Below are 23,624 nucleotides of genomic sequence, written 5' to 3' on the forward strand. Positions count from 1 at the left end.
TATCACCGGCTGTAAGATGATACAGCCACTTACTATCGCATGTTACTATGCGTTCAAGCGGATCGTACACTAGTCTTAATCCGCCATCCAGTTTATGTCGCCCTATTTCCGCGTCGATTGTTTTATAAAATTCAGGTTTAACGCACACGGCTGCAAATTCCACATTTGGATTGGAAAACATAACATCCTGTGTTATTTGTAACTTACAATCTTGTATATCCAAGGTATTCCACGTGTGTGAATATTGTATTTCTGTAAGAGCGACTTCCCACTCACCGCTTAAGTGTATCGACTTTGCAAGCTTTGTTGTATAGTTAGAAATCTTATTTTGCGGAAAAGTATCCGCTGAGGCATTGCTGGGTAAGGTTATGTAAAACGATTTGTCATCCATCGCTCGTCTTGTTTAGCGTGCGGCACGTTTTATATATCTTTTATCTCTGATGCGTCAACCCAACTGTTAAATTTTGCGGGGTACCCGCGCCACTTTTCGACCGGTGACTGTCTTATGTTTTAAATTCTTTTCCACTTTGTATATTCTATTATAGTTTTTTGGCACGCTTTGTAACTCATCGTGGTAAAAACGGCCGGTAATTTCTTCGCCGTAGAGATCCGTCAACTTATAAAGCGGCTTAACGCCTTTAGTGTTCACATTCTGTATGACAAATATTTCCTCAGAAAAATTCTGTTCATACCCTTTCTGAAATATATCCTTATATTTGGATATGCGTACATGTTCACCGATGTAAAAACGTGGTGTAATTTTCTTAGTTCTAAAGTAATCGCCGTACGTCGTCTTGAAAATTCTCAAAGCGTTAGAGGGCCCCACAGCTCACGGTGTACACTTAATCGTTCTATGGTATGTGTTATTATAGCTGTTTATGAAATCTTGTAAGACATCTATATATCTGTACGTGTTCCGCGCTGTGAAATAACGCCACATCCTTGTTTTTAAAGTCCTATTGAAGCGTTCTATAATGGCCGCTTTCACTTCATTATTGGTTGTGAAATGATGTATGCCGTATTTTTCTAACACTTTTTTAAAGATTTTGTTTACAAACTCTTTACCATTATCGGTTTGCAACTTCTTTGGCACGCAACCCTGTTGGAATATTTTTTCAAAAGCATTAGCGATGGTTGTCGCATTCTTGGATGCTAGACCAGCCGCCCATGCTTTCTTACTGACTATATCGATGATGGTTAATATATATTTAAAACCATCATTGTAGTTTGCAATGTCTATGAGCGAGACCAGATCACATTGCCATTGTTGATTTATATCCGATACGCAAATCATGTTCCTTTTATAGGTTTTTCGTGCCGGCTTATGTAATGTGTAAGCGTCTTGTACTTGAAACCATTTTTTAATTTCCGCTCTTTTGAACTTGCCTTTATTCGCCTTATAATATTTATCGACACCGCAATAACTGCCCGGCTTTAATACCGTATAATACGCCTTTTTCATAAGCTTTTTTTGGTTAGCCATTTAATATAAATGCGGCTTGTCTAAGGGTCAGATTCTGTTCTTAATAGCCAATCAATAATCATTTGATATCAGTTTTATATAATTTGATATCAGTTTTATATCAAACACAATTAAAAATGGGCGGGGCTTTAAAGGGGGCGGGGCACCTGTCAAAAGTTTGATGAAAGGTGGTTCACTATACTACTAAGGTATACAGTACTTACATGTGTAAACGTTGTTAATAAGTGCTTTGTCCAATAGAATGTGTTTTAGAACTGAAACACAGCTTTCAGTTGGTAGTCTATTAATTGGGTGTGTTTGTCGTCGGTTTTTGGTTGGTTTTTGGTCATTAGTGAATCTCTGTGCTTCTATAGTCATCTATATAAAAGTATTGACTGTTCTTTCGATGTTCTAAAGCATTCTAAACTCATCATTTTTTTGGAATCCCGTCGATTTTGACTTCAGTAAATTTGCAGTTTCCAACCAAAACTGACAGAAAATTGACAAGATGTACAAAACCGACAGTAAATATAGTCTTTAATGTTATTAGAACAATTCTTATCATTGCTGACTATACAAAATTATAGGTAATTTTGTGTAGCACAGGACCTTTTTGCATTGTACTAGATATTTTGGCAAAGATTTATGCTAAACATTTGTGTTATAAATACTATGCAACAAATACCCATGTTGTATGTCTTGGGTATTCCTTGCAGGTTTTACATTTATAGCATATGCCACAAAACAAAAATATACAGTGAAAACTTTAAATTACAGGTTTATTTTGGAGCATTGTTTTGGGACAGTGAGAAACTGACATACAGTATACGTTTTATATTTGTACACAGCTTGATAGTTTGTTTGTTTTCCATATTTTCTGTCATTTTTGTTGGTACTGTAAGTAATGAAAATGTAGGGGGCAATGCAATAGAGTGCAAGAACCAGGAAGTGACGAAGTCCCGCACTTCCTGGTTCTCGCTCTCTATTACATCCCTCCCTAGTCTCTGTTAAAATGACACATAGCAAAAAAACATAACAAACTTTCAAGGTTATTTCATATCCTCTTAAGGATTTGAAATGGCTCTTGCGAAAACAGGTGCAATGTAAAACTGACAACAACCTGATTCTTTATGGAGCATTCAACGTTTTCTTATTTTCTTGACTTTGCAAACTATTATAAGCAATTTATATGAAACTGCTGAACCATAGAAGCAGCTATTGTCAATATAACTTCAAAGAATGCCAATCTTTGCAGGTGGTCTCAGGAGGATAAAGAAGCATTCTCTGATCTAAAATCTACATTCTCGTCTGCTGCTGTGCTCTAACAGAATTACATTCCTTGGAGAGGTAAATGCCTGTAGGTGTAACTGTAGAATACACTCTTATATTTTTATAACAAATTGCTATGGAATCAGATATAAATTGAAAGCAGCCAGCTATGATAATAAAGTTGGAGAAAGAAGACTGAAATCTATTGGAGGGAGCCAAGTTTCCTGTAACTATCTTTATGGACAACAAGAATTTATAATACATTCACGATGACACACGTCTACACTTTCACTAAGTGACATTCTGTAGGTTCAATTTCATTTTACCACCCAGGTTTTAAAAATAAAAAAAGCAAATGCTATTTCTAGGTGCTTTTATGAGTCTGTTTCTGAATCTTTGGACAAAGGACCCATTATCCTACATTATTGTGTTGTTTCTTGCTTAGCTTCAGACTAATGTAACCAACTTTACTCTGTACAGAAAAACATCCATCCTGAATGATGTGGTGAACAAGCTGTTAGACTCTTTCCCTTGTAAATCTATCTATTCTAAACATTCTGATTACAATACATACATAGGGATGCTAAAGACTTTGTCAAAGTTTGTATTTAGCATAAGGTTACTTGTATTTTTCTTGCAAGGCACCTTCATCTTTTATCCAGCCCAGAAAGGGCCTTGTCACACTTAATAAAGTCCACTTATATTGCTTATCCATAGACAATTGTGTCAGAACACATCACCTAATGTATGAAATGTTTCTGGAGAGCTCTTCGTACACATTTGGGCATATAAACTTAAGTTTTCATCCACAGACCTTTTTTTCCTCTTACAAAGATGGCTGGGTTACACTTTCACTTTGGGCTAAGGTCATGTAATTGTGACTGAAGTAGAACTGGTTGCATACACCTCTCTGTTGCAGATGTTAGAGTGCTGGTGCAACCAAACACACTGATGATGATGATGATTGGATACACTAGCTAGACACTTTTGATTGGCAAATTGTTTCTTGACATATCTCACTGATATTAGTTCATTCGTTAGTGTGCAGTTCCTTAGACCACAGGTTCTCAAACTCGGTCCTCAGGACCCCACACAGTCCATGTTTTGCAGGTCACCTGTAGATTTTAAAAATGTGACAGTTGGTGATACACAGTGCCGCTGCTGGGTGACATGGAAAACGTGAACCGTGTGGGGTCCTGAGGACCGAGTTTGAGAACCACTGCCTTAGACTATTAAAAGACAAAACAACACATGTTTGAATTTAGGATACACTTCTCTCTTTCTCTGACTACAATATTACATTGAGTATCATAGGGCAATCTAGTGTACTAATTACACTTTAAAGTCACATCTCTTCTCTAGACTACTGTCTCTATACTACCTCTACACTTTCCATGCTATTGTTGTGAAACTGAATGTATATTAAGATACTGTACATCTAACTGAACGTATGAGCACAATGTGCTTTTTCCTGTGTATGATTGGTGAACAAATGCAGACTCTATCTACATGGGTAACAAAGAGGTTGGATCCATCAGCTGCTCAATTAAATCTTTCCAACAAAATTAAAATCTGTAATTGTCTCTCTTCAAATCTAAGATAAAGAATTGTTTGTCTTCTGACAATCTTGCTTGTGTTCTTGGTTATGGGCAGAGCTGTTGGCACAGCCATGGTGCCCAGATATGAGGCGGGCATGGTCAAACACAGGAGGAATGGCCATGTTCTCTACAGAAAAAAGGAAAATGCTATGTGAGGTTTGGAAAGCTATGCATACTGCAAAAAGGAACATTTGTTACCCTCAGCAGCTGGTCCAGGCCTCCACCGGGCCCCTCCAGCAGGCCTGGGTAATTAGTACCCTGGGTATGGCTCACACAGATATTCAGCTTATAGCATTACTGATTATCAGAACCCTTGATGCTAGTTAGTATTCCTTATTCAAAAGTGTTCTGACCAGAATAAAAGGACCTGGGTTAATGTTGTGGACATACGCTACATACTTCCTATCTTCGTCAGCAGTCTCACAAAGTGTCCATTTAACCCTTATCTTAGAGGTTTGATGCATCCTAGTACAAGGTAGTGTTGTCATGTACTGGTAATGCTCCCTGGAGGCACTTAACTATTTTTCTGCACTTTTCTGTCCACACATGCACTCCAGATGCTAGTTTTCCACTTTTTTTTCAGCAATAATTTTCTATTAAGGGTTATGCAAGTAAGGGGTTTCAAAAAGATAAGGAAATAGGGAAAGGGAACACAGTATAGGGTAAGGGGGATGTACACAATGATGGTATCAAACATATACACATAGGAGAAATAATAGCGGATCAGAATAATGGTGAAGCCTGCAGACAGCAGTGTCAGTAAGAATATTCAAATATTACAAGCATTCAAATTAAGGCATCATTACCAAGATACAGTAATAAAAAAGTAAACAATAATTAGAGATGAGCGGGTTTGGTTCTCTGAGAACAGAACCCCCCCCCCCGAACATCACGTCCCAAGCCCAGATCAGAGTCCGGCTCGGGACTATCTGCCAGACTCGGAAACCAGAACGAGGCAAAACGTCTTCATCCTGCTGTCGGATTCTCGCAGGTTTTGGATTCCATATAAGGAGCCGCGTGTCGCTGCCATTTTCACTCCAGTCCTGGAAAGTGCAGTGGGAGGATGTGTCTCCTCAGTGTCTGTATGGGAAAGTGGGGTGGCACGTGGGGTGGTGACCTGCTCCCTTATGTGTCATTCCAGTGCTGTCTTGTGCTGCATCAGTCCAGTGGTGGTGTCTTGTGCTGCATCAGTCCAGTCACAGTGGTGGTGTCCTGTAATGCCATAAGTCCAGTGCTGCTGCTGTATAAGTCCAGTGCAGTGGTGGTGTCCTGTGCTGCATCAGTCCAGTGGTGGTGTCCTGTGCTGTCATAAGTACAGTGGTGGTGTCCTGTGCTGCCATAAGTCCAGTGCTACTGCTGTATAAGTCCAGTGCAGTGGTGCTGTGTTATGCTGCATCAGTCCAGTGGTGGTGTCCTATGCTGCCATAAGTCCAGTGGTGGTGTCCTGTGCTGCCATAAGTCCAGTGCTGCTGCCATATAAGTCCAGGGGTATTGCCATATAAGTCCAGTCCAGTGATGCAGCCATATAAGTTCAGGGGTACTGCCGTATAAGTCCAGGGGTACTGCTGTATAAGTACAGTGGTACTGCTGTATAAGTACAGTCCAGTAGTGCAGCCATATAAATTCAGGGGTACTGCCGTATAAATCCAGTGGTACTGCCGTATAAGTCCTGTCCAGTGGTACTGTCTTGTGCTGCATCAGTCCAGTGGTGGTGTACTGTGCTGTATATTATTTACTCCAAATAAAAGGGTTATATACTTATATTATTATCCAAATAATTTTAACAGGGTTTGCCCTGTGTGGTGTAGGGGTACGCTCGCCTGTGCTGCATATTATAATAGATCTAAATAAAAGGGTTATTATTATTCAAATTATTTTGACAGGGTTTGCTCTGTGTGGTGTAGGGGTATGTTCTCCTTTGCTGCATATTATTACAATAACTCCAAATAAAAGGGTTATTATTATCCAAATTATTTTTACAGGCTTTGCCGAGTGTGGTGTAGGGGTACGCTCGCCTGTACTGCATATTATTATAATAGCTACAAATAAAAGGGTTATTATTATCCAAATTATTTTAACAGGCTTTGCCATGTGTGTGTGGTTTAGGGGTACGCTCTCCTGTGCCACCAATATTGTGCGTGTGTTACATCTGGGCAAATTCCAGCAAGTCCCATGTTTTGCAGATTCAATTAATTTGGTGGTGCAGAATTTTTTGAGAAATGACGGGTGTGCAGGAGATGCTGTTAGTGGCCCGAAAAATTGCGGGCCACTTTCAACATTTAGCCACTTCGTGCCACTCCTAGATGGGCCAGGTGTTTGTGCCGCACATTTGTGTCACTTAGATTAGTCATAGAGCTACCTCATTGCACCTCTGTTTTTCTTTGCATGAAGTGCTGTTTGGGGCCTATTTTTTAAATCTGCCATCCTGTCTGCCACTGCAGTGCCACTCCTAGATGGGCCAGGTTTTTTGTGCCGCACACTTGTGTCGCTTAGCTTAGCCATCCAGCTACCTCGTTGCACCTCTTATTCTTCTTTGCATGATGTGCTGTTTGGGGCCTATTTTTTAAATCTGCCATCCTGTCTGCCACTGCAGTGCCACTCCTAGATGGGCCAGGTGTTTGTGCCGCACACTTGTGTCGCTTAGCTTACGCTGGTGTGCAGGCCTCCGGAGGTCATAGCCCCAGTCGTGGCTGCATGAGTGCACTGCCCGCAAGCACCGTAACTGATGTTGCTGAGTACCTCTGAATTGCGTCCAGCGTGTGCCCCGCTGTGTGCCAGCGTTTGTCCGGGATGGGCGCCATGACACATGCACTCAGCTGATCCGGACACCCAATCCAGCGGGGTGTGTTCCCACAGAGATTCAACATCCAATCTTCACAGAGCAAGGTGTATAAACTCCAGTTCCTGGCTCAATCTCATTGCCTCGGACAACGAGTCACACTCGGTGTACTAGTGCTCCTGGTTCCCGTGTTCCTGTCTCCAAGTGGATCCCTTGTTGTGCTTTTCATTATTCAAGTCTTCAGTTTTCATTTCTTCAGCCTGCTTCGGACTCCAGCCACAGATCACTACTTCCATTTGCAGTAAGAGACTTTCCTCAGGTGTTACTCTCTGTTAAACCTGTGCACCTAATTAACAGCATTTCATCCTGTGCATTTGAATCCAGCATTTAACACTCTTGTTGAGTAGGACTGTCTCCTGCCTGGGCCGTGCTAGGCCAAAGTACTTTCATGCCATAGAGACTGTGTGCTTTTTACCAAATACTGGAGTTTTGCTTTTCTTCAGTTTTTGCATCCAGTTATTCAAATCATTATTACTGTCTATTTCTGTTACCAGTGACTTTTATTATTATTGGCTTTCAAAGTTATCATCCATTTGCATTTCATCTCATCTGTTAACCCATTACTCTGTGACCTCTGTGATGTAATAAACATCAGCGCTTATGCGCAGGACTTTTATATAGCCTCCTCGTTTTATACACCACACCAGCCCTTACCCACTAGTGCCCCCTCTGGGGACAGACAAAACCAGAGACCTGAAAGTTTGTCTGAGGCCCATGGACCTGGACGGTGGTCAGAGTGTGGTGTCGGGCCCATTCCAAAGTTTGGTGTCACGACTGGATGGTCGGACATGAGTTCGCTGTATACGATTATTAGCCATGATATGGGAATGAAGGCGGTCCTCTCATACTTGGAGGAAAGTAATTATGAGTCGGGATTATGTCACTTTTTAGTGAAGGGTATAGATTTAATTTTACATAATAACTACTTTCATTTCAAGGATCAGTTCTATATGCAGAATATTGGAACAGCAATGGGTACCAGGTTCACCCCAAGTTATGCAAACATGTTTATGGGTATGTGGGAAACCCAACATGTTTGGCAGAACAATCAATTTGGGCGAACCTGGTATCCTGGTCACGGTATATCGATGATATACTCTTCATATGGAGGGTGATAGAGACTCCCTGTCGAATTTCTGTGACCAACTCAATCAGAATGATTATAATATTGTATTAACATTTGAAATCAGCAACCACAGTGTGAATTTCCTTGATCTGAAAATATATGTGGAAGATGGTATTATGAAAACCTGCAATTACACTAAACCAACTGACTCAGGAGTATACATTCACACCACCAGTTGTCATCATGACAATTGGTTAGATTCAATACTGAATAGTCAGCTACAAAGACTAAGAAGGAATTGTACAGACACTAAGGTCTATGAAGAACAGGCTGAGATTATGATAGAAATTTTTTAAAAAGAGTGGGTACAGTGCTAGGAGTATCGAAAAAGCAAAACAAACATGTGGCCAGTTGGAGAGAGATAATCTTTTGAATCCTAATAAGGTTGGACAGAACATAAGTAAAAAGAAAGATTACTCCATGGCAATTATTACAGGCTTCAATGTACAACACAAACAAATAGAGGGCATATTTAGAAATCACTGGTCGATATTGAGGGGTGATCCTCTACTAAAGGACTTAATACCTGAGCGACCACAATTTATCTATCGGAAAGCCAGAAACATCAAAGATAAACTAGTGAAAAGTGCCCTATCTCCACCAAAACTGAATATCCGCGTCCTCTCTAAGGGGTTTTATAGATGCGGGGTATGTTGTATGTGCAAAAATGTGAGGAGCCAATAAATGTACAGAAGTCATCATAAATGGCCAGACTAACAGGATAGACGGATTCATAACTTGCACAACGAGGAATGTCATTTATTTTCTCGGGTGCAGCTGTGGACTCTTCTATGTTGGAAGGACTAGTAGAAATTTAAAAGTAAGGTTTGCCGAACATTTGCGCAACATAAGAAATGGTGTTGAGACACACGCTCTTTAATCCCATTTTAAGAATGTTCACAGTCAAAATATAAAAAGTCTGACATCATTTGAAACCTATAAAGGGAAATTGGAGATGTAATAATGTAGCCACAATAATTGCAAGAACAGAAATGCAGTATATATACTCTCTTAAAACATTGGTGCCAAGGGGTCTGAATAAAGATTTCGAGGTGAAGTGGTTTTTAGACTAGGATGTACACTCAGATAATGTGTCTATTAGGATGTCTGTTCTAGAAAAATGCATGGAATATGATATTCATAGTTTTGTTTTATATTTGTCAGAAAAGGTCCATTTTCGGCAATCAAAACGGGACTGTGTGTTTCTTTTGTCCTGAGAAATTGCGCAGTGACTGAATAAAGTTCCTGCTTCGGGACATCTAATTATCATGCAACATCATGTAATCAAAAGAAGAAAGAAACGAACCTGCAATCTCTATGAAATCTGAGGAATGAAAGATGTCCATTTGGCTGATAGTATCTCTATTTTCAGTTTTTTAGCTATTTTTAGTGCAAAATATGTTTATTGAAAAACAGTAGCAATGACAAACGGTTAACATACAGACAATTGCAATAAAAAGTAGTATCGTAATACAACTGCAGGCCCGTCTAGCTTCCATAGCTAATAACAGGAGAGCATGTAAACAATGTGTTGTAACAGCTCAAACACGTGGGAAGGTATAATTTGATAGTCAAACATGTCTTGTTAACCCTATTAGCCCAAATCAAGAAACAGGATAAAGAAGAAGAGGAAAGAAAAGATACGGAAAGAGGTTTTTTTTAGCTATTTTTAATATGTCTCTGCATTAATATCTGTGTATTGGCAGGGATTGTATTATGCCCTCATGCAATATGGCCGCTGAGGCATTTTGTTATAGGGAAAGAGCACTGACCAAGTATGGCTATGGAATGGACACGGTCATGTGACTAGATGAGATAGATAATCATGTGATCGGGTGGCTGAGGGCTATGCTGTGTTTAGGGAAAATGAGTTTGAGGGCTGGAGCTGCGGTCACGTGATCGGGGAGATCATGTGACCAGATAGACTAGGAATGAATTGTCTCTATTTTGTGATGTGGAAACAAAATATAGGGGAATACAGGGACGGAATTAGAGGACATAGGTCACTTCCTGTGTTCGAAATCCTTTGATTTTAAGCTTTTTCTCATGTTTTATTGATATAAACAAAGCAATTTTTACATATTTGGACAAATTAATGTTGTTATCATGGATTATGACAATTTAGAAGGGAAATAATGAGAACATTGATTTATAAACACCTAAGTGATTGTAAATGAGAGTGGCTCCTCCCAGTAATCAGGAAAGCCAATTTAGTCACATATATAAGGGCTAGGAGGGGACACAGCCACACATGCCTCGACAAAGATCAGTGTACTGATCGAAACGCGTTGGTGGCAAAAGGGGGTGAAGCGGCTGACTGACCAGACGAGAAGGAAATGGGGTGCCCATCTTTGGAGTGGATTCTTCCCCGGGGATACGTTACATCTATAGAATCTGCTATGTGCACTTCATTAATCTAGATTCTGGTAGGAAGCCACCCTCATAAGTTTGGATTGTAACATCAGAGAATGTATATTGTCCTTTTATGAAGAAACGGACATTTTTTTATTGTGCTTCTTTTATTAAATTTATTTGTTTTTATGTCCATTGGATCAATTTCTCCTTATTGGAATAATAGAGAATGTCTATATGAGATACACATTTGGTGAACATATTGCACTAGATCATCTTTGTGTTTTCTTACATGTACCACCATCTGGACATATCTTCTAACATTCATGTGCAAGACATATTTATTGTGAAGACCTTTTTATGGTGATTGGAAGCATCGGCTTTAAGCTAAGTAGAGCCCTTATCTATAATCACTGTTGAAATTGTTGTAAGAAGCGAAAAGGGAAGGGTGTCCTATATGTGAAAGTGCTATTGTATATTGTGGGGTAAGGATAATACCCATTTGAACACCCATCTCTTTTGCTGCTTTTGTGCGCAAGCACGGCAGGTGCAGAAATTATCTTTTCAGAGGATGGTCAAGAGGTTGCACAGCAACAGATAATTCAATTTCTGCAAGGGATGTCTTCCCGTTTGGATACCCTACAACAGACCATTTCAAACCCTGTCTCTCCAGTTCCATCTACAGTCCCTGTTCCAGTTTCCAGTGCTCCAGTTGCTCTTGCTTCTACTTCTCGTATTCATCTGCTTACGCCAAGCAAGTTTGATGGTAATCCTAAAATGTGTCGTGGGTTTCTGAACCAATGTGAAGTCCACTTTGAATTGCTGCCGCAGAACTTTCCAACACCCAGAGCCAAGGTCGCATATATTGTGTCCCTGTTGTCTGGCTCCGCCTTGAACTGGGTCTCCCCGCAGTGGGAGCGAGCAGATGCTCTCCTGAATAATTATACTGACTTTGTTGCAGCATTCCGACGCATCTTTGACGAACCAGGGCGTACAACCTCCGCTTCCTCAGACCTTCTTCAGATTTGCCAGGGAACACGTACTGTGGGACAATATGTTATCCAGTTCAAGATATTGGCCTCAGAGGAAAAGTGGAATAATCAGGCGTTGGTTGCCGCCTTTTGGCATGGTCTATCCGACCGTATAAAGGATGAGTTAGTTACCCGAGATCTCCCAGAGCAACTGGAAGCTCTAATTTCTTTATGTATCAAATTGGATGTACGTTTACGCGAGCGGACCAGTGAACGTTCTCGAGGTGCCCTTCGCAAGCATCGAGTTATGCCTCCAGTACAGCCTTTACCCGTTATTCCTGATGAACCCATGCAGGTGAATCGATTTTGTTTAATGCCCGAACAGCGGTCAAGGAGGTTAAGGGAAAGCATGTGTCTTTATTGTGTTGCTGGCCATCTGATTGATACCTGCCCTGCCCGTTCGGGAAATGCCAGGTCCTAACTTGTAAAGGAGGAGTCAAGTTAGGGACCTCAATTAAAGCTCCTTCTTCTCAAGATCTCACCTTGCCTGTTACCTTGGAAACACAGAATGGTCTTCCGTCTCTATCTGCCTTAGTAGATTGCAGTGCTGCTGGGAACTTTATCACACAAGCCGCAGTGGACAGAATCCAGCTTTCTGTCTCAAAGCTGTCTCGTCCTGTCTACCTTACTGGCATGGACTGGGGGTTCTATCTTTCAGTAAACTAAGGCAGTGGTCTTGGGATTGGGCTTTCTTCATTCTGAGCTCATTGAATTCCTAGTCATTCCAAAAGCCACCTATGAGATTGTACTAGGTATGCCCTGGCTTCAACTACACAATCCACAATTCAACTGGTCCACATTAAAGCTTTCTGCATGGAGTCCGTCCTGCTTCCATTCGTGTTTGGCTCAAGTGCATCCAGTGAGATCATCAGGTGTAAAACTTCATTCTGATCTTCCAGAAGCCTATCAAGAGTTTGCTGATGTCTTCAACGAAAAGGCCGCTGATGTTCTGCCTCCCCATCGAGAATGGGATTGCTCCATTGATCTGGTTCCAGGGAGTAAGCCACCGAGAGGGCGCACCTACCCTCTTTCTGTTCCTGAGAGACTCAAGCTACGAGTGAATACATAAAAGAGAATCTTCAGAAGGGATTCGTCCGTCCATCTTCATCTCCAGCTGGTGCGGGGTTTTTCTTCGTCAAGAAAAAAGATGGAGGATTACGCCCCTGCATCGATTATCGAGGTTTGAATGACATTACTATTAAAAACAGCTATCCTTTGCCACTTATTACCGAACTGTTTGACAGAGTCAGGGGTGCTCGTGTTTTCCCTAAGCTAGATCTTCGCGGGGTTTATAATCTCATCAGGATTCAAAGTGGCTATGAGTGGAAAAACGCCTATAATACCCGCGATGGCCACTACGAATATCTAGTGATGCCCTTTGGGTTGAGCAATGCCCCGGCAGTATTTCAGAACTTTGTCAATGAGGTATTCAGAGATCTTCTGTATAAATGTGTGGTGGTTTACCTTGATGACATTTTGATTTTTTCCCATGACTTAGTTTCCCATCATCAGCAAGTGAAAGAGGTTCTTCGACTTCTTCGACAGAATCATCTTTATGGAAAATTATCTAAATGCACGTTTGAAGCCTCTTCAATGCCTTTTTTGGGATACATTATCTCTGGTACTGACCTTCAAATGGATTTGACTAAATTGGAGGCTATAGAGAACTGGTCTCTTCCTACGACACTCAAGTCAGTTCAACGTTTTATTGGCTTTGCCAACTACTACAGAAAGTTCATTAAAGGATTCTCTACGTTGATAGGTCCTATTACTTGCCTTACCCAGAAGGCGATGAATCCTTCCCAATGGTCTGAAGAAGCACTGTCTGCCTTTAGTAAGATTAAACAAGCTTTTGTTTCAGCTCCTGTGTTACAACAGCCAGATGTCAACAAGGCCTTCGTTCTAGAAGTGGACGCCTCAACAGTTGGTGTGGGTGCAGTCTTGTCCCAAGTCGGCACTGATGGTAAGACGCACCCATGTGGGTTTTCCTCTCGTAGATTCTTGCCCGCAGAGATGAACTACGCCATCAGTGATCAGGAACTTCTAGCAATTAAACTGGTCCTTGAGGAATGGAGGTATCTATTGGAGGGTGGAAGATTTCCCATTACCATCTACAAGGATCATAAGAATCTTCTCTATTTGAAGGCAGCGCAGTGTTTAAACCCTCGACAAGCAAAATGGGCTTTATTTTTCTCTCGTTTTGACTTTAAGTTGCTATTTAGACCTGGCTCTCAAAATGTCAAAGCAGATGCATTATCTCGCTCTATGAGCTCCAATGAGGAATCTTCTGAAAAAGTTTCTCACCCAGTGTTGAATCCTGTTGTATTTGCTGCCACTAATGTATCCCTAGTTCCACCTCTGGGCAGAATGTTTGTTTCTCCTGAGCTCCGTCCCAATCTTCTGTCCTGGGCTCATACGTCCAAGTTTACCGGTCACCCTGGAATCCTAAAGACTTTTACATTTTTGTCTCAAACCCGTAGTACATATATATATATAACTGTTAGGCCTTCAGCAGGTTGCCTCTGTCACAGTATTCGACAGCTCCACCCTTTGATCAGGGACATTATCCATGTGCCCTGTCATCTCAGGAGAATTTCTGGGAACGTATAGTTCGCTAATAATCATTTCATGTAGTATTGCTATTCTGCGTCTGACAGTAGTCTTCTAAATACAACATAGGCTGCACCTGTAGGCAGTGTACATCAAAAGAATGTGGTATGATCACGTCGGGGTCGCCAAAGAATGGCTATAATGGCTATAATCCCATCGGGGTCACCAAAGAATAAACCTCATCACAGAGTACATCATCACATACACTTACATACAATATATCTAAAAAACATTTTCCTAATCCTGAAAATTGAATACTAGGATTTAAACATTTATCTTTTCCAGTCCATATCATAATGCCTTGGTTAAAGTTCTTTTATATCATGGGCCTCCTTTATATACTTGGCAATACACGTTTCAGGATCTGTAATGTCTTTGGTCGAATAAGCACAGCAGTGAGCTCAAAGTGCTGTTTCCGGAAATCAACAATATCCTCCAACAATATCCTCCAATTTGTGGTATTAAAGAATGTAGAACAATGTGGTATCGTAATAGTTCATGTCCAATGTCCTGGAATCATCACAAATGTTCAATCATGTTATCAATAACTTAAATGAAATAAAACGTCAGCTCCCAGTTGATTAATCATACGACTTCATTAGCCATAGGAGAACTTATTAGCCACCTTTACCAATTCGAGGTTTTATTGATGCTCTGGTGGCAGGAACATGTTTCCTGATTACTGAGTCAATTACTCTTTTTAGGAATAGTTCATCCTGCAAGAAAACTTTTCTCAAGTTATGTGTTTTTGTATAAAATTGCTAAATCAATCTTCTTAAATAACAAACATCTTCAGAATTAATAGGTAACCAATTATATATCATATCCTAAGGACATAGTGACAACTAACATTCCCCATTATGTATGATATCTTCTTTTAACCTTTGAATCTACTCCTGGTAAAATACCTTTATTAAATCATAAACTTTAATGAACATCATATGTAACCACTATTTATATACCTAACTCATTATATCTAGCACATCTAGAAACATTAGGTTAGTATATTGTAACAATCCTTTCACATTAACTTAAATCAATCTTTCCTATCTTCATAAGTTAAAAAAAAATTTTTCCCTGTATTATTGACCTATTTTATTTCCACTAACTGAAATACAACCGATATGTGTAGCTGATATTATCACCAGTGGTTCTTTCTTGAGATACTGTTGTATCTTATACACATGTACCGTGTTTCACTATTATCACAACTCTATAAAGTTTTGGTAATCACATCAAATGTAACTTACATAGAGAACTTTGGCCTGCTATTATACAATGCTAGTGTCTATGTATACATATCTAACAATTATAATAATCTTAAATAATGATTAGCAATACAATTTATATAGCTGCAGTACTTAAAATCTTTCCAACAATTAATGGTATTGCTGGACTGGATACTCCTCAGAATAATATCCTAAATTATTTAAATTATCCATACATTAATCTATACATCTCTCTTCAAGTGGAGTATAATACTCACAACCACGTTTTTCAAAGTGTGTTCGTTACACCGGTCATACATCTCTCTGGATTTCCTGCTTAGAAAAGAAAAGAGGAAGGAAGGGTCTTATTGAAATAATTCCCATCCACAATAATGGATGAGTACTCATACCTACACCACACGTTTGCTCGCTCTCTCTTCAAAGAAAAAGAAATCAAGTCCTAATACTGTAATAAATAACGTATACTTTCAGAAATGTTAAAAGTTCTGTAGGATATTAGCTAATAAGCACATAGTCTATTATCAATGATCATAATCATCTCTATCTTGATTGAAGGGTTCATTCAAATACAACTCTGTGGTAGTAACAGTAGTAAAAGTCTCTGTATCTCCATACAATTGTTTTTAGTGTTAGGTTCCTTTAAGCTCTGGTCTCTGACCTTTTCATTTCATTGCACGCTCATGGATCTAGGTGTCCTTCTTCTGCAGCCTTTGCAACGGCTGTATCAGTAGTCAGCGGTACTTGCCCAGGACCATCCTATGCGATCTGTAATGGAACAGAAACATAAACAACTTCTCACCATAACACTGTCTTCACTCTCTTTAGTGATTGTCCTGTGCCGGACTGAGTGTTTTCGTGTTGGTTAAATATCTTTCTAAGGTTCTTGCAGCTTTTGATATTCTTGTAACTGTTTAAATAATTTGTGTGACACATTTGAACCGTCAAATCATTTTGTAGTCTCTGGATAATATATCTTTGCTCTAGATAATATATCTTTGCTCTGGATAATAATCTTTGCTGGATTCCAAAAAGAATAACAAAAAAAATTATATAGAAGAGAGACTAAGCAGAGGCTTAGGTGTAATTCTACCACTATTGAACCAACGATTGGACCATGCCATGATTCAAATTCTGCCTTTCCTGTCTCTTTTGTAGATTAATAATGCTTAATTCTTTAAACCTTCCCTGTCATATTATGACTTATTTTTTTTCTCAACATTACCCATCTTAAACACAAAATATTTTTCAAACTCCTATAACTCTTTCTATCAGTAAAGAAACTTTACTGTCTTTGAAACAATAGATCACACATAGAACAAACATCGTTGCTCAACCCGTTACACATACTATAGTTCCTTTTTTAACATTAAACTATGTTGAATTAAAACAATGTTGTTTTTAATCAACCCAAACATCCGCTGTAAACATGCTATAGCTTTCTTTATGACCATCACTATCCCTCTCATTATCACATAATTTGTTATTTTGGTCATATGCCAGAACACAATGTACACTTCTCCATTAAACTTCATCCTACCATAGAAAGCTTGTGAATCTATTTCATGCTAGTTATCCTTAGATTTGCATAACTCATGACATTTCCCCTTAATAAAAGTTGGCAGCAACACTTTATTATTAATAATACTAATTCACTAATTCACTAATTCACCATCCCATTATCCCCTATGGATGCTCGAGAAATTATTCTCCTGTTACTGTCAGTTTTTTTTTAAAATGCAATGTAAAATGTGATGTAATCATTATAATTGTCTTACTCATCCACATTATATTCCTCATACTCCCCACTTTTGGGGATGAGGAAGACAAGTATGCAGCTGTATCTAAGTTGTATACTGTCAGAGGTAAAATGTACACATCATACTGCTTAACCTCAGTATTAAACATATTTTCTTTCTTTTGTTCTTGCGTATACATAAGTTGATGGTTTGGCTCTGACTGTGTATCCATAATGTCTTATTCATGATAAAGTGTAATATTGTATTACCTTCTATAATTTCTTTGGTTATGAACTTGAATGTATGCACATAGCATTTACAAAAAAAATTACTGTATCTAGAGATTTATCATCTGGTCATACATATATATCTATCAATAAATGTATACCAAGGCTCCACCCTCTGAGGGTTTTAACTATCTTTGGCCTAGCGCCAAATAATGACCTAGGTAGTTAACTATGTCAGCACACCGTTGACTTTTGTCTTGCGACACCTTGTGTCCTGTTCTGCAAGAAAACACAACTGTTTAGTATCTAACACCAATACTTCAAATAATTTATAGCACAAAGGTATATCATCCACATACTGGTTACACCATCTGTAGGTAAAAAGAATGTAGGTTATTTTTGCAAGTACAAAGAAAGATTGTATATAAATCTTTTGCATAATCTAGTCCAATACAGTGTAATTTATTCCATCAACATTACATTTTTCTCATTGGGTAATCTGTGTCCTACCATTACTTACACACAAGGTTAGTAATCATACTACATCAACATACTATACATTTCTTTGCTTATCTCAAAATATCATTCAGACTGGCCAGTCCACTCAATTCACTTTACACAAGATCTACGTCTCTCATGCACACTCATTATTTGCTTCCAAGCACAACTACAAACTTTCCTTGGACTGCATACATTCTATGGAATGCCTTGCCACATACACGGATTCACTGAAAACTCACTTATGCAGACAACTTATCTACACCGCTCACATTATCTGTATAACTTTTCACATAATCATATCCTTACACTTTTTGTTTATGATACCTGGTTCATCACTGCATATTATGCAGTCCACTAGGAACCTCTGCAATCTATATCTATAATATCAATGCCTGTACTTTGTAATGGATTTTAGCAAGCATATCCTTTACCTCCATTCATAGAAACACAGGGTAAGTGATATATATATATGCTATGTATCCAACTGAATCTGTCCCTACTCTATACTTTCTTGAATCTGTAACTTACAAATTAGGTTTCTTCCAAATAACTTTGAAGAATTGGCTAAAAGTATGTTAATACTGTAATCGTAGTGATTAATTGCTTGTCGCAATCTTTGATTTACAGCATATACTTTACAGAATGATATCTTTATCTTTCCCTATAATTTTAGCTGCTGCTCTGAAAAACTCTTTTCCCGTATAGCCCTTTATTTGAGAGGGAGAAATTTGTGTGCAGGGATAGGGCGTTGTCCTCCTGACTATCTGCCAGATGCAGATCTGTTAGCTTTAACGCTGTTAGCGCTGACATTTCTAGCAGGTATATGCTGCTGGGATTTTTCCTAATTACAGTTATGCTCCCGTAACTACACTATTTTTTTTTTTTTATTGGCAGCCTTCTCTACAGACTATCTGTTTAAGATATTAGTTCTTATATTAAAAAAAATAGAGTAGCTCATTTGTATAACAAACATTTAAAATTACAATCATTGTTCTTCCAACAATATTTGTAGCAGAAAACATATTTAGAGTATTGCCTATGCCAGAGGTTCCCAAACTTATGTGCCGCGGCTCCCTGGGTTGGCGGTCCAGGACCAATTCAAATCATTCATGGTCAATATAATAGGCAAAACCAGTGCTGATGGCTGCCAGTCATAAAATATGTGGCCAAACAGAAGCAAATCTTGTCCCTCACCACACAACTGACCCTAAGGATGACATATAAACGCCATCTACTTAATGTAATATTTATTTTTACATTTTCTCAATAAGAAATGTATTTTATTTTTTTTCCTAGGGGTGACGTGAAAAAAAAATTCTGATATTCTAGGGCGCCATGATACAAAAAATTTTGGAAACCACTGGCCTATGCTTATTATGATCCATCTCATTAGATGAAAAAAAATCAAAACTCACTGAACACTTTTTTTTTTCTTTACTACGATGCTGTTTCTGGATACTACTATGCTGCTGCTGGAAAGGGGGAGCTGTCACAGCTCCCTACCTCTCTGTGTTACACAGCATTGGAAACTGAAGGCTTATTTTACAGAAAAAAAAACTTTTTATTTTCCTTTATAATGCAATACAACACAAGGCATCCAGCCATTAATATGCTGGCAGACCTTTTCACAATATATTGCATTAAAGACTTTACGTATTAACCAATACCATATGGAAACTTCACTTCATAGTTAGATAGTAACATCAGATGAACACTTTTCATTAGACTTGTAATCATGCCAATCACAGACAGAAAGTTTCTGTTAGACACAGATTTGAGAATATACTTAACTGAACAAACACTGAACTTTTATGTCCCACACACAAGACACAATAAAACACAAAAATTTAAATACAGTTTCGCCAGCGCAAGGGGAGTGTTCTTTTGGTACCATAGTTTTTATTTCAATCCTGATGTACAGTATTTCATTTTCTTATCATGCTGTACTGAATCTGTGCTTAGTTTAAAATTCTGAGTTTCATAAGTTGGGCGCCCATACTTTAAATAATAATAAAAACAGTTTGCAAACTTCAATATCTTGCAGATTTCAACAGTTTTGCCGATTTCAAAATACGCTTAGTATTGGTTGATCAGGCCAATATTATATAGCATGATTGAAATGCAAAACATAGACTGTACCCCTTTGTCACAGTACTATACAAAATTGGTGCTTCTATGGAATATTTCTTCCATAACATGATATGCACACTCAGGGTTAATCCTCCCTGCCCTTCCCATACGCTGAAAAAATTGCAATCCCTGCAATCTTTCACACACGCGACACGTCTGTCAACTGGGAAACTGCAGTAGTCCCTCTTATCACAAACTACAATCACAAAGCAACATGCCAACTACAATGTTAGCAAACAGACTTAGGTTATGGTTAACACAACACCTCTTTAGAGTTGCTCAGTTCGTTTGTGCAAAAATAATAAATGTTAATAAACAAGGTTAGCAAACAGACTCAGAATATATTAGGGACTTTAGTCTGTAGATTCTGTTATTTACCAGAATCTATATATGGTTAAAACAATCAGCAGCTGCACAGTATTACAGTATAAAATTTAAATCAAATTATTTATAATCAACTATAACCTCGGGTAATCACCCTATTTATTTCATTCACACTCTGGCACACGTATGTCGCTATTCACTAGGGACATGATTTATGTGTTTTCACATTACTTTGGCTCTTATCTTATCTGACACTCACAGCGTTAACCGTGAGCTCAGATTGGAACTCATTCAAACCTCGTGAAGATGGTCCACAGCACTTATTCACACAATTACTCATAGAGTGAAAAACCCAGGTCACTATTTCTCTGCCCAAATACAAACTTTACATTAATTAATTAATTTCAGTATTCTTATTTATTCTTTTTTTTATGCAACAGCATCTGTCAATCATCATTCCCGAGTTACTATTCCTCGCTACTTGGTCCTTCAACCGACTTGAACACAACTTTGGGATTCATTTTACAAACAAGCAACAACAAACAGGTCCCTGAGTTATTTTCCTAGCTTAGTCAATCTCTTCACTCCTAATTATCATATTATAAAAAAATACAATCACACAGACAGCTGGCAGGCATAGAAACAGCATGTACTGGAATATAGCACATACCATGGTATTCTATACTTACCAGTGCTGTAATGACTTGGGATATTCCTTCCATCCTCAGCTGCTGGCTGGCTGGCACACCCCTTTGAGAATTTGATGAAGAGATCGAGATCTATAGGTCCAAGGACATAGCCCCCAAATTGTTAAATACTTAATGTTAATTAAATTAACCATCATGTTGCTGTTTGTTGTTTGAGTTACTGTTAAAGTAAATAACTATATAAAGTCAGATTTAGAAAAACAAATGAACATATCTTTTATTTAAGGACCACGCCCTTATACAGGTCTAGAGACTACATCCTCATAGCCTGAGTCAAATGCTTCAAAACCCCCCGACACACGTAACAACAATGATTTTTTATAACATACCAGTTACGCCCCATTCTTATAACCCTCCCATATGATTTCACACATCTGGAATACAGTGTTATGCAATATTAGGACAATTGTCAAGAAAACTACAAGATACTCGTGATCTTCAGCTATGTGTCCATATTAGGAATTAAGATGGACACTATGAGCTTTTCGGATGTGCGTATGTGGAATTAATACTTAGCCAACAAAGTTGTTTTTCGTCTTTCAGTGTGTACAAAGTTCAAGATGAATTTGCTGTATCATCTAGCAAGAACCAAAATGGATTCTCTTATGCTTTTATACTATACTAGTGAATGTAGATCACCTTTGATATTGTGATTATTGGGTGTATACATAATATACGTACTATCCCGTAGTACATATATATATATATATATATATATATATATATATATAACTGTTAGGCCTTCAGCAGGTTGCCTCTGTCACAGTATTCGACAATGGACTTCCGACTGAAATAATATCTGATCGGGGAGTACAGTTTGTGGCAAAATTCTGGAGGGCTTTGTGTTCTGCCCTACAAGTTAAACTTAAATTCTCTACTGCCTATCACCATCAAACAAACGGTCAGACGGAGAGAGTAAACCAAGAACTTGAGACCTTCCTGAGACTTCATATTTCTTCTTCGCAGGATGATTGGGTAGATTTGTTGCCTTGGGCGGAGTTTGCTCATAATTTTCGTTACCATACATCCACAGATACCACACCATTCTTTGCAGTTTATGGTCAACATCCCAGAGTTCCAGATTTTCAGGATTTACCCAGCATAGATGTGCCTGCAGCTTCTTCAGTTCTTCAACAGTTTTTACAGATCTGGAAAAGATTCATTTATCTCTCAAAAAAGTGTCTCATCAACACAAAGTTTTTGCTGACCGAAAAAGATGAGCAGTTCCTAGTTTAAAGCCAGGGGACAAGGTCTGGCTGTCTACCTGAAATCTCCATCTTAGAGTTCCTTCGATAAAATTCGCTCCACGATTCATTGGTCCATTTCCAGTAGAACGTGTCATCAACCCAGTGGCTTATATATTGAAATTACCTACTTTTCTGAAAGTTCCCAACTCATTTCATGTTTCTCTCCTTAGACCATTAATTCTTTTTTTTTTTTTAATTCGACAATTTTTATTGTAGATTTTTGTTTGGTTTACAATACAAAAAATAGAACACAAACTAAAACTAAAATCATTGCTGATGACAACAATATCAAGCAACATATATCCCACCGTACAATAGTAAATAAGCATAATCGGACATTATCTGTAAATAGACCTATAAGACTGTAATCCTATACATAAGAATAAAATAAAAATATATATACAACGAATTCCAACGGCATTATGTGGTCCTGTCGTCATTCAAAACTGTTGTATACATTCATATCAGATACAGAAATTAGTAACTTGGGTGAGAAACATAGTAAATAACAAAATCGTGCAAACAGTACAATTTCCTAGCCTCTACAAGTAGCATCGGGAAATATTATGCAGAAGCTAATCTCGCATCTGCAGATGTAGCAATGTGAGCACCCCTAACATATGGCGATGTTAGCCACCTATCCCATATCGCATAGTATTTAGTAATGACTTTCCTGGACATGTAGACAAATTTTTCATGTGCCACCGTAGTATTCACTAGCAATCCAGGAATCAATATCTGGGCCAGTAGGTGCCATCCACGACCTGGCTATAGAAACCTGTGCAAGAGCACACAGGCTGATAACATAACGTCTGGAGGGGGCATCCAACAACTCCTCTTCCAACAACGCCAGTATACACACAGGAGGGGTCAGCGCATCAGGTATACCAGTGGAAACCATAATCTTGAGTACTTCCTGCCAGAAGGCCTGAACTATCCTACAGGACCAAATCATATGCCAGAAAGTTCCCCCATCCAGAGAACATTTGGGACATCTAGAATCCATTCTTCCTCCGAATCTCATTAACCTCTCAGGAGTAATATAGACTCTGTGTAAAACAAAAAGATGCACCTGTTGGTAACGGACCGCTGTGGTCGCCAGTCTAGAGGCACCCAGTGCATCCTCCCAGGTATCATTAGATATGGGCCCTAGATCACATTCCCATCTAGATTTAAGAGAGAGAAGTGCCTCACCATGATAAGCACGTAGTATAGCTGAGTAAAATATGGAAATAG

The sequence above is a fragment of the Pseudophryne corroboree genome, chromosome 1 (genome assembly GCF_028390025.1).
Source record: "Pseudophryne corroboree isolate aPseCor3 chromosome 1, aPseCor3.hap2, whole genome shotgun sequence".
NCBI lineage: Eukaryota > Metazoa > Chordata > Amphibia > Anura > Myobatrachidae > Pseudophryne > Pseudophryne corroboree.